The sequence below is a fragment of the Mobula hypostoma genome, chromosome 25 (genome assembly GCF_963921235.1).
Source record: "Mobula hypostoma chromosome 25, sMobHyp1.1, whole genome shotgun sequence".
Classification (NCBI taxonomy): domain Eukaryota; kingdom Metazoa; phylum Chordata; class Chondrichthyes; order Myliobatiformes; family Myliobatidae; genus Mobula; species Mobula hypostoma.
The window spans coordinates 18,187,133-18,199,921 of NC_086121.1; the positions used below are offsets into that span (position 1 = coordinate 18,187,133).

The 12,789-nt window shown below is 42.7% G+C and overlaps 1 protein-coding gene across 2 annotated transcripts in view; it reads right to left on the minus strand.

The window, feature by feature from the left end:
• The window catches only part of kcnab2a (potassium voltage-gated channel subfamily A regulatory beta subunit 2a), a 315,221-nt gene extending 309,002 nt beyond the window's left edge, over positions 1-6,219 (minus strand). For both annotated transcript variants that reach the window (XM_063032967.1, XM_063032963.1), the window contains exon 1: positions 6,149-6,219. The gene's annotated coding sequence lies outside the window, so the exon portion shown is untranslated. The remainder of the gene's footprint in view (positions 1-6,148) is intronic.
• Positions 6,220-12,789: the final 6,570 nt, after the last annotated feature.

A 12,789-nucleotide genomic window follows, 5' to 3' on the forward strand; every position in this document is an offset into this window, starting at 1 on the left:
AGAATATTCCTCCCTAAACTCACTATCTTCTAAGTTGTTCTCCTTGATGAATAATGATGCAAATTACTCCTTTAGTACTTCCACCACTTCCCCTGGCTCCACCCAGGACACGCTCTTTTCTTGAAGCTGCCATCAGGTAGAAGGTACAAGAGCCTCAGGACTCGTACCACTAGGTTCAAGAACAGTTACTACCCCACAACCATCAAGCTCTTGAGCAAAAGGAGATAACTACTCACATCCATTCATTGAGATGTTTCCACAACCAATGACCTCACTTTAAAGTCTCTTTATCTTGCTGTTTCATGTTCTTGTTATTTATTGCTACATATTTACATTTGCATGTATACAGTTTGTTGTATTCTGCACTCTGGTTGATCTTTCATTGATTCTCTTATAGTTACTATTCTATAGATTTTACAAGTGTACCCACAGAAAAATGAATCTCAGGGTTGCATGTGGTGACATACATGTACCCTTATAATAAAATTTACTTTGAACTTTGAAATTACCTCCTTTTTCATTGAGTGGTCCTACTTTCTCCCAAGTTAGCCTTTTGTCTAAAACATTTTGGGACTCTGTAACCTTTCTCACCGAGGATGTTTCCTGACCTATATTAACCATCCTGATTACCTGTTCACATTCTCTCCAGCTCCCTTGATATTCCTCAAAGGCCTGGTCTGATTTCTGCTTCCTAAGCCTCACATGTACTTCCTTTTTCTTACTGACTAAATCTGCTACACTGCCAATCATCCAAGATTCTTGAATCTTGCCATCCTTCCAACAAAAATATATGGATTGTGAGGAAAAATGTCAAAGGATTCAGCAAGATATAGACCAGTTGGAAACTTGGGTGGAGAAATGGCAGATAGTGTTTAATCCAGACAAGTGTTACCAGCTGGACTTCATAAACAACTCCCACATGTTAGATGTGAATTTACTCAAAAACAGCTGCTCCCAATGTACTCTTCACAGTCCCTGCCTGATACTGTTGTAATTAGCCTTTCCTTAATTTAACATATCCCCACCCCCAAAAGCTCATTTTAGTGTAATCCGTAACTGTCTTAAAATACTTAGTTATAATCACTGTTCCCAAGATACTTTCACTGAAACTCCAATCATCTGGCCAGGTTCATTTCCTAGTATGACCCCTCCCTTAGTTGCAGTATCTTCATGCTATGTCGAGAATGACACCGCATGGATGCAACTAACAAATTCTGTTCCAGCTAAACCTCTGGCACTGAGGAAATCCCAGTCAATACTGGGAAAAGGAAAGTCACCCAGTTCAACTACCATGTTGCTATGATATCTTTCCATAATTTGCCAACATATCATTTCCTCCAACTCTCAGTTGGCTACTGTAACAAAATGCTGGAGGAACTCAGCAGGTTAGCAAGCATCCATGGAAAGGAATATAGTCACGGTTTCGAGCCAAGATTCTTTATCTGGGTCCACCCAGGCATACGAGGAATGTCTGTCACATTTCTGACTTGTAGATGGGTAAAGGTAACGTGGCGGATGTGGAGTGCATGGACTAACTCCACCCAAGCAAGTGGCGGTCATCATCATCCATCATCATGAAAGTGTTTCGAGAGGCTCGTCATGAGGCACATCAAGTCCCTGCTGCCCCCCTCACTGGACCCCCTGCAGTTCGCGTACCGTCCCAACTGTTCAACAGACAATGCCATTGCCATCACCCTCCACCTGGCCTTAACCCACCTGGACAAAAAAAAACACGTACGTTCGAATGCTGTTCATAGACCAGTTCAGCATTCAACAATCATTCCTCAGCACCTGATTGGAAAGCTGAGCCTACTGGGCCTGAACACCTCCCTCTGCAACTGGATTCTAGACTTCCTGACTGGGAGACTTCCGTCAGTCCGAATTGGTAGCAGCATCTCCAACACCATCACACTGAGCACACAGGGCCCCCCAGGGCTGTGTGCTCAGTCCACTGCTGTTCACTCTGCTGACCCACGACTGTGCTGCAACACACAGCTCGAACCACATCATCAAGTTCGCCGATGACACGACCGTGGTGGGTCTCGTCAGCAAGAACGATGAGTCAGCATACAGAGAGGAGGTGCACTGGCTAACGGACTGGTGCAGAGCTAACAACCTGTCTCTGAACATGAACAAAACAAAAGAGATAGTTGTTGACTTCAGGAAGACAAAGAGCAACCACTCTCCGCTGAACATCGATGACTCCTCCGTAGAGATTGTTAAGAGCACCAAATTTCTTGGTGTTCACCTGGTGCAGAATCTCACCTGGTCCCTCAACACCAGCTCCATAGCAAAGAAAGCCCAGCAGCGTCTCTACTTTCTGTGAAGCCTGAGAAAAGTCCATCTCCCACCTCCCTCCTCAGCACATTCTACAAAGGTTGTATTGAGAGCATCCTGAGCAGCTGCATCATGGCCTGGTTTGGAAATTGTACCATCTCAGATCGCAAGACCCTGCAGCGGATAGTGAGGTCAGCTGAGAAGATCATCGGGGTCTCTCTTCCCGCCATCACAGCCACTTACATCACACGCTGCATCCGCAAAGCAAACAGCATTATGAAGGACCCCATGCACCCCTCATATAAACCCTTCTCCCTCCTGCCATCTGGAAAAAGGCACCGAAGCATTCAGGCTCTCATGACCAGACTACGTAACAGTTTCTTCCCCCAAGCCATCAGACTCCTCAATACCCAGAGCCTGGACTGACACCAACCTACTGCCCTCTACTGTGCCTATTGTCTTGTTTATTATTTATTGTAGTGCCTGAACTGTTTTGTGCACTTTAAGTAGTCCTGGATAAGTCTGCAGTCTAGTGTAGTTTTTGTATTGTTTCATGTAGCACCATGGTCCTGGAAAACATTGTCTCATTTTTACTATGTTCTGTACCAGCAGTTATGGTTGAAATGACAATGAAAAGTGACTTGACTTGACCTGGTGACTGCTGGCAGGCTTATAGTATAGTCCTATTGCAGTGATTGCACCTTTTGTATTCATGTGCTCTCCTCATATTGCATCACCAGATGATCTCTCCAGGATGTCCCATCTAAGTGCAGCTGTGGTATCTTCCCTGATCCTCCTCTTTCACATCCTTCTCTGTCACATCTGAAACATCCCAATCCTACTAGTCTTACCCTTCTCTCAATTACGTCTCTGTAATGGCTACAACATCATAGCTCTATGCTCTCCATCCCACCAGCTCATTAACATCGTCCTGCCTGTCCTTCCTTTCAGCCTTACATACCTAACCTCCACTTTCTCCTCAATCTCTCCAACTGCTGACCTATTCCTCTGGTTCCCAAACCCCTGCCATGCTAGTTTCATCTCACCCAAACCTCTCTGCAAGGTTTTTGACAGGTGACACACCATTGTGAAATATCATTTGCAGCCATGTGTGCCCCTGACTAGAGTCTCCTAATACTATTAGTCCTTCATCTAGCTTTATTCAAAGGAAACTAATAAATATTTGGAAAAGCAAGGTTTTAATAGAATCAGGGAAAAACAAATGACCATGAGATATAGGTGCAGAATTAGACCATTTAGCCCATTGAGTTTGCTCTGCCATTTCATTACTGATCCATTTTTCCTCTCAGCCCCAATCTCCTGCCTTCCTCTCTCCCCCACCCCATATTCCTTCATACCCTGACCAATCAACAATCCATCATCCTCTGCCTTAAATCTACATAAAGACTCGGCCTCCACAGCTGCCTGCAGCAAAGAGTTCCACAGATTCACCACTCTCTGGCTAAAGAAATTCCTCTTCATCTGTTCTAAAAGCACACCCCTCTATCAAACGAACAAGGTAAAGCCTAGTTGTTAAGCTGCTGAATGAACAACCTTCATGATTTGAAACCCCACCATGGAAACCAGTGAAACTGAAATCAATAGATTCAGCACCAAGAAAACTGCAATGAAATTTACTGGATTGTCACATGGATTCGACTGGAACCCTAATTTTCCCCTGGAAAGGGATAACACTATCGCTCCTCAGCTTCCACTAGACACATTAATCAGAAACAAAGTGGTTGATTCTAAGTACTCAAGGCAATAGGGAGTAGTTATAACACTACTCACTGTAAGTTCAGAGATGGAGAGAGTCAGTAACTTTAAGTTCCTGGGTGTCACTATCTCAGAGGACCTGTCCTGAACCCATCATGTAAATATAATTGCAAAGAAAGCATGACAGCAGCTCTACTTCAGGACTAAGCAGATTTTTGGCATGTCATCAAAAGCCATGGTAAATTTCTATAGAAGTGTGGAGGAAAGTGTGCTGACAGGCTGCATTATGGCCTGGTATGGGAACACCAATGCCTTTGAGTGGAAAATCCAACAAAAAGTCATGGATTCAGTTTAGTACATCATGGGTTAAACCCTCCCAACCATTGAGCATATCTACATGAAACACTGCCGTAGAAAAGCACCATCTATCATCAAAGACCATGCACTTTTCTCGCTGCTACCATCAGATAGAAGGTACAAGATGAAGGGTCTCAGCCCGAAACACTTTTTCATAGACGCTGTCTGGCCTGCTGAGTTCCTCCAGCATTTTGCTTGTGTTGCTGCAGATTCTGGAATCTGGAGCAGCAATCTGCTAGAGGAGCTTGATAGGTCGAGCGGCATCTGTGGGGATGGGCGTGAGGGATGGCGAAGGAATTGTCAACGATTCAGACTGAACTTTGCATTAGGACTCCAGTAACACAATATCAGGTTTGTTGTACTACTGCTGAATCATTGCACAAAGAATTCTAATTCTTTGGAGAAAGAAAATGTAAGCAGCGGACATAAAACCTTGTGGATGCACAGAATCCCTTCAGCATTACATTCTTTGAGTGCAGGAGAAAGACAGCAAATAGGTCAGGAACTTAAGTGCAAGCAACCGAAAGCAGAGTTCAGGGGGTTTGAGTCGATTTCAATAATTATGCAAAAAAAAGGCAGCTCAGCAAAACAATTCCCTCCCCCCCAAAAAAAATGAGCTGGAGGATCAGAAACAAATGGATAAGTCAAAATAATTCTGGACATTGAAAGCAAACTGCACAGAAGAGCTTTAGGTGCATGCTTGAGAATATCGATCACATTGGGAAGGATGACAGTGCATACTATCTCGAAGATTGCTTATGGTAACCTAGTGTGATCGCTGGCAGGCAAACCCTTCACAGAGATCATAAAATCTGTATTACATTCCATTGCTTCCCCAAGATTCACCCCTCCAAGTCCGAAGACTCTGAAGTCAATCTATAAACTTCTGTAACACAAACAAAAAATGAACTTACAATCCTCTTTGTATGTGCATATAGATGAACCATCTCAGATGAAATCAGAATGCTTAGGTAGCAATTATCAATCTACAAAATCCTGGTGGGGGGGTGAATATGGAATGATGAGTAAACTTAAATGCTTTTGACTTGCAAAATGTATTTCTGGATTCTCAAAGTGCAAAACAAGTGTTTATCAAACAAAACAGCCTGAACACATAACACGGATTTCATTATTATAAATTAATAGTCATTAAATATTCATTTTAAATCTGTCTTAATTGCCAGGCCTCTGGGCAAAATGTTTGCAGAATTGCATTGGTAGAAACCATATTTTATGTATCATTTTAAATGAGTAAGAACACACAAGTCTACTGTTTTAAATTGATTTTTTTTTACTTTAAAATCGTTTTACAAAATAAAAGTAATTTAGTAACTGCTAATCTAGTTTACCTCTGCCTCGGGGGAAGGACTTCCGAGAAAGTCACTATCTCTCCATCTTAGTTAAATTTTAAAACGCTTTACCTAATTATAACCCATGTTCAAAAGAAAATTTCCCCAAAATATTAACCTGTACATCTGCCAGATTTAAAATGGCTCATCGTTCATCAGTGTGCATCACAGCCCTGTGAAGCGCTAAACCTTGGCTCCGCTGCTGTAAATGTTTTCTTTCCCCACAGCTGCCGATTTTTAACATTAAATGAAAGTATTTCGATTTATAATTTGGCATTGATTTCCTCTCAGATTTGAGGTTTACAAAAAAAGAAAGCCTGGCAACTTTACTGCTCATCCTGTCCAGGTTATGTCACCTCTAGCTGCGTTTTAACCCTTACTTATTGATCGCTCAATCCGTGTTTTGTGTTTTAATAGGTTATTTAGCGCCGTTCCCTCCAGACATTTACCTCGTTCCTCTTCCTCCTCTTGTTTTTGCCGCCTCTGCCGGGTACCAGCACAACCCGCACCGCAACCTAACGTGCTGCTCCCACTCGAGGAAGTCCCGCCTCCCGACTGCAGCCATTGGATCATCTCCGCTGGAAGCGAAGGCGAAGCGTTTGCCTATTGGATAGATCTTACCACCAACCCACACTCGCTAGGCGGGCCGCTGGAGGGGGGTGCGCGAACAACGCTTCATTTAAAACACTATTACCGGAGGCCGCTCCTGCCCCCCGCCCACATGTCGGGTTAGGGACCAAGTGACATCCCGCGACAGGAACGGCTGATTTGGGCCACCTCAACCCTGGATGGTCCCGCCATCACCTCAGCGAGCGAGAGGCAATCACCCCATCATGCCTGCTGCCAAAAAAACCCAGTAAAATGGCATGTGGTACAGGGCGGAAAAAGGCCGTTCGGCCCACCGGCTATCTTCTGGCCTCTTCATAGCAACTCATTCCCTCTTCAAATCGTTCATAAGAATTGCAATATGATTTATAACGCTGTGTATAAAATATAACTAAAATATCTATTGTCAGCATCTTAATAAAAAGCTACAAGAGATTTAATTGCACTGCAGGTTGACAGCTGGGGGAATACTAAAGAACATGAATGAAACCAGATGCATTCTTTGATCATTCCAAGGCGCCCTCTTCCTTCAGGTCTGCAATGTTCTTAATCAATTCTGCCACACAACTCTCCATTCTTCTGTTTTTTTTCTTCCTGAACATCTTGCAACTGGAACGTTTAGAACCTAATCCCACCCCACCCCTTGTTTTGAGTCTCTTTTTAAAATCGCTCATTGTTTATTGTGCATGCTACTGACAAATCTTGTTTAATACAGCATGTTTTGTTTTTGTTAATAGCCATGGGCCATACATCCATCTTCAATTCTATTTTACTTTCAGCTACGTCTTGTTTAAAAGCTCTGTTTCTTACACTGGTGTTCGTCTCACCTACCACTTATGTTGGCATTTTCCCCTTCTATTGCTACCTAACTATGCCTATTCCTAGTTTAAATATCCAAAACTGTAACAAACCACCCCACAAGGACATTCCCACATATCTGAGCCAATCTATCCCCCCGTATAGGTATCACTTCCCCTAGAACTTTTATTTACTTCTGCTTCCTTTCTATTTCTGTACACACATGCTGCAAAGACAGGACTGGAGGTTACCGATTTCAATGTCCAACATTATCCCTTTCCTAAAACATCTAAAAAATCTTTATTTACTCTACCAAATTTATAATTTCAAAGTAATTCTCATTCTTCCACTCAAAATTCCAAACGGTATCTTCTCTCCACCTTTTTCTCCTTCAAAAGGTTTTTTTTTATTTCTGGGGGTGCTTTTCAAATTCATGACAATCTTTCTCAGAATTCTGTATTTGGATCACCTCAATCAGCACTTGCCATGTACATTATTGTGTTTATTAAGATTACAAATATTTCTCTACGTTGTGTAACAAAACTGAATGTTCACTGCTCCTTGATCAGAAGCCTTCAACACTACCCTCCTCCAACTGAGGGACTGTATTCACCCAATTCTGTTCACAGCCAGAGGATCAGTTGCAATGCATTCTCTTCCCACTCATGCAGTGTTACCTAAAACTCGTATCCATTAGACATTTCCCATTTACTTCTTCTTTAGTGGCACCATTCAAAAACAGCAATGTTGTACGCATGCAGTGGTGCAGCACATCAACATCACATCCACTCATTGCTTAGAAGTTGTTTGGATGTTTGCCCAACATAAAATACCGTACTGGGTAACATTGTGCCTTGTATTGCAAAGACCAAAGTCAATGTTTACAGTTTCATAAAACAAATTAGGTTCCCTTCCCAATGGTTCCAATCTTCTTATGAATAATGGTGTTAAGCCTATCCAGACTGTGAGCATAATGTGAATGCTGTATATTTTAAACCTGTTTACTTTCAAACATACCTGTCCCATTGAGAAAATTGCTTAGTCTCTCTTCTATGGCTTTGACCAGCTCTATTCCTGCCTCAATTTACAAGCCCAAGTCTGTGCAACTATAACACTACAGCTTATTTTGTTCCTTTCAATTTACCCATTCAATTGCCAAAAACCTGAGGTCTCCTGCAGTCTAGCAATCTCTCAGCCCTAAACACCAACTACCCTGAGATACTGCAATCCAAAAGCGTTTATATGGCTGACCCCTTTATCCTTAAAAAAAATGTGGTCCAAAATTTTAGATTCCTGCAGTAAGGGAATCTCCTCATATTCAGTCATATGAATCTTTTGTGTCAATTAGATTATTTCCCATTCTTCCAAACTCTTGGGAATACAAGCTAGTTCTACTCAATCAGTTCTCAAAGGATGACTAACTTATCCAAGGATTCAGTCCAACTAATCTGTTCATTGCCTCCAGGCACAATTTTTCAACATGGGGACCAAAACAATATTCGGTATTCCAGCCATGGCCTCATCCTATTCATGAATGTTTGTAATTATTACTTCCTTTCTCTTATACTCCATTCCTGCTTCATTAAAATATCAGCATTGTATTTATCTGCCAAATTACACATATGCAGTGCTCCTCGTACATGAAAAGACGCCCCTCTGCAAACCAAGTAATAATCTCTTGCCATCTAAATAGCTTACCACACTAAAGTCAAGAAGCTTACTTCATCTTTGTTCTATAACACTCCCCAGGGAACCATCATTCACTGTACATGTCCTGCCCTAATTTAACTTCCCAAATGTGTCACTTTGCAATTATCTGAGTTAAGTTCCATCTGCCATTCCACTGCCCACTTTCTCAGTTGTTCAGATGCAATTTGAATGTTAGACAAACTTCTTCAATGCTCACCATGCATTTTGGTGTTAGGTCCAAATTTAATCAAGCCATCTGATTCTCAACCAAATCATCCATATACAAGGCAAACGCCAGGGGACCAAGCACCAACGCCTGTGGCATACCACTGCTTATAAGCCTCTAACAATATCATACAGTGCAAAAGTCTAAGGCACCCTAGATCTTTTATATCAATTTTCCTTTAGATGTTTATTTTGTCTTCTGTATTAATGTCAGTAGAAAAGAGCAAATTTCAGATCTCCAAACATTCATTTTCCAAAAAACTAAATGTTAGAGAAAATTTTGTATTTCATTAAAGAAATTAACGTTTTAAGTAATAGACCACTTTCCAAATAAAAAGTTGATTACTTTGTAGGTACAGTATACAGCCACTGCAAAATCAAAGATAACAAGTAGGGTGCTAATGATTGAATTTAACTGAACTGGCTTTATTGCTTGCATCCTTCATATACATGAGAAGTAAAAATCTTTACATTACGTTACTGTTCAAATGTGCAATTATAGTAATTTATTAATAAATATTATGTACAACAGGATAGTCAATATAACATAGAAATACAGTTGCGTCAACATGAATTAAGCCGTCTGATGACTGGTGGAAGAAGCTGTCCCTGAGCCTGTTGGTCCTGGTTTTTATGCTGCTGTACTGTTTCCTGGATGGCAGCAGCTGGAACAGTTTGTGGTTGGGGTGACTCGGGTATCCAATGACCCTTCAGGCCCTTTTTACACACCTGTCTCTGTAAATGTCCCGAACAGTGGGAAGTTCACATCTACAGATGCGCTGGGCTGACCGCACCACTTTCTGTAGTCTTGCAATTGAGGGAAGTACAGTTTCCATACCAGGCAGTGATGCAGCCAGTCAGAATGCTCTCAATCATGCCCCTGTAAAAAGTTCTTAGAATTTGGGGGGGCCATACCAAACTTCTGAAACTGTCTGAGGTGAAAGAGGCAATGTTGTGCCTTTTCATCACACGGCCAGTATGTACAGACCACGTGAGATCCTCGGTGATGTTCATGACGAGCAACTTAAAGCTGTTCACCCTCTCAATCCCAGATCCATTGATGTCCCTAGGGGTTAGTCTGTCTCCTTTCCTCCTGTAGTCCACAACCAGCTCCTTTGTTTTTGCCACACTGAGGGAGAGGTTGTTTCCTGTGTCAGAGTGATGACTTTCTCTCTGTAGGCTGCCTTATTATTATTTGAGATTAGGCCAATCAGTGCAGTGTCATCAGCAAATTTAATTTGCAGATCAGAGCTGTGGGTGGCAGCAGTCATAGGTATACAGACAGTAAAGAAGGGGGCTTAGTACACAGCCCTGAGGGGCACCTGTGTTGAGGGTCAGGGGGCAGACTCTTACCACCTGCTGGCAATCTGACAGGAAGTACAGGAAGTACACAAGGCAGCGTGAACACCAAGGTCTCTGAGCTTGTCATCGAGCCTGTAGAGAATTATGGTGTTGAATGCTGAACAGTAGTCCAAGAACAGCATTCTCACATAAGCATCCCTCTTCTCCAGATGTGTAAGGACAGTGTATAGAGCTGTGGTTATTGCGTCTTCTGTTGATCAGTTGTGTCAGTAGGCAAACTGTAGGGGGTCCAGTGTGGATGGCAGCAAGCTGCAGATGTAGTCCTTGACCAGCCTCTCAAAGCATTCGCTTATTATTGAGGTGAGTGCAACAGGACGCCAGTTGTTCAGGCATGTTATCTTGGTCTTTTTAGGTACAGGACGATGTTTTGAAGCAGGAGGGCACTCTACAATGGGAGAGGGAGAGATTTAAAATGTCTGTAAACACCCTTACCAGTTGTACCATGCACATCCCCGAGTACTCACACTGGGATGCCATCCTGTCCCGCAGCATTGCGACTGTCCACCCATTGCACCAGCATACCATGGCCTCAGAGATGACCAAACTGCCGGTCTCATCATCCGCAGGTCTCTTCAGGGGCCCAGTATTGGAAACATTGAATCGAGCATAAAAGATGTAGCTTGTCTGGGAGAGAGGCATCGATGTTGGAAACTCCACCGCGTTTAGCTTAGAAGTTGGCGATGGTGCGCAGACCTTGCCATAAGCTGTACATGTTGTTGGTGGAAAGTCGAGTCTGAATCTTATCTCTGTATTGTTGTTTTGCTGCCTTGATGACTGCGCAGATTGTAGCTGTATTTCTTGAGTTCATGTTGGTTACCAGCAATGTATGCTCTATCTCGTGCAGTAAGTGCTGCTCGCACAGAACTGTTGATCCAGGGTTTCTGATTTGAAAGACCCTGGCCGACTTCCGGGGAAAAATCCTCGATGCACTTCCAGGTGAAACTCATGACCCCATCCATGAACTCGGAGACATCCTCATCATGGAAGACATTCCAGTCGATGTCATCAAAGCACGGAGGCCGATCGGTTGGACCAACAGTGGACAGTTTTAACTATGGCCATCTCCTGTTTCAGCTTCTGCCCGTACTTTGGCACCAGAAAAATGGAGGAGTGATCTGATTTTCCAAATGGAGGACGAAGGAGTGCTTTGTAGGTGTTGCAGAAGGGAGATCATAATGAGTTGAATGAACTAAACTGATTAGTTAAAACAGGAAGGAATCAAATTGGGCAAAGGACAACCAAACTAAAAGGTGACAGCATGGCAGATGTGAGAGTTTAACCTTCAAATCATCAATTCTTACACCAAGGTAAGAGTGAGACACAAGGTGGTCATCCTGCATCCACAAGGTCTCTCCCAAGCAAAAATTCCATGACAGACAGGAGTTTCAAGATGTGCTGCCCAAGCTCTTCCGAAGAAGCACAAAGAAACTGGCAAATTGAGGACCAGAGTCACAGTGATCAGCCACGGAAACTGAGTGCAGCAAGTGACAGATACATCAAGCAGATGTCCCTTAAAAATCACTGCTATCAGCTTTGAACTCACAGAAACCACTGGAACTCAAGTACACCCCTCTACATCCAAAGAAGTCTTGTCAGAAGTGGTCTTCATGGAAGAGTCGCTGCCAAAAAAGGTATCCCTCCGAAATGGAAACAAAGCCATGAGACTCACCTATGCACAAAAAACATAACAACTGCAGTGCTGAACAATGATAGCAAGTGCTTTGAAATGACGAGTCAGAATTTTAAATTTTTGGCTCAAACAGGAGGCAGTTTGCCTTAGAGGAGCTGGAGAATGCGACATGGATGAGCATCTGCAGCTGACAGTGAAGCACGGCAGAGGTTTCCTGCAGGTTTGGGGCCGCATTTCTGCAAATGGTGTTGGTGATTTGGTCACAATTAATGGGATCCTCAATGCAGAGAAGTACAAGCAGATTCTCACCCATCACTTATCAGGGAGGTTTCATTCTGCATCAGGACAATGACCCCAAACATATGGACAAGGTCATAAAGAACTATCTTCAGCAAAAAGAAGAACAAGGAGTTCTGCAACAGATGGTATGGCCTCCACAATCTCAACATTATCTGGAATTACCTGGAAAGAAAGAAGCAAACGAGACAGCCAACATCTGCAGAAGAACTGTGGCAAATTCTCCGAGATGCTTGGAACAACCTACCAGTCAATTTTCTTATACGACTGCACGACAGCGTACCTAAAAGAACTGAAGCAGTTTTAGAGGTAAAGGATGGTTACACCAAATATTAATTAGATTTAGCTTTTTTTTTACACTGTTTACTATGCTTTATAGAATTTTTTGATATTTAGAAACTCTTCATTTTTTTGTTTTACAGAATAACTTTTACATTTGCCTAAGACCTTTGCGCAGCACTGTACATCATATTCAAAGACTCT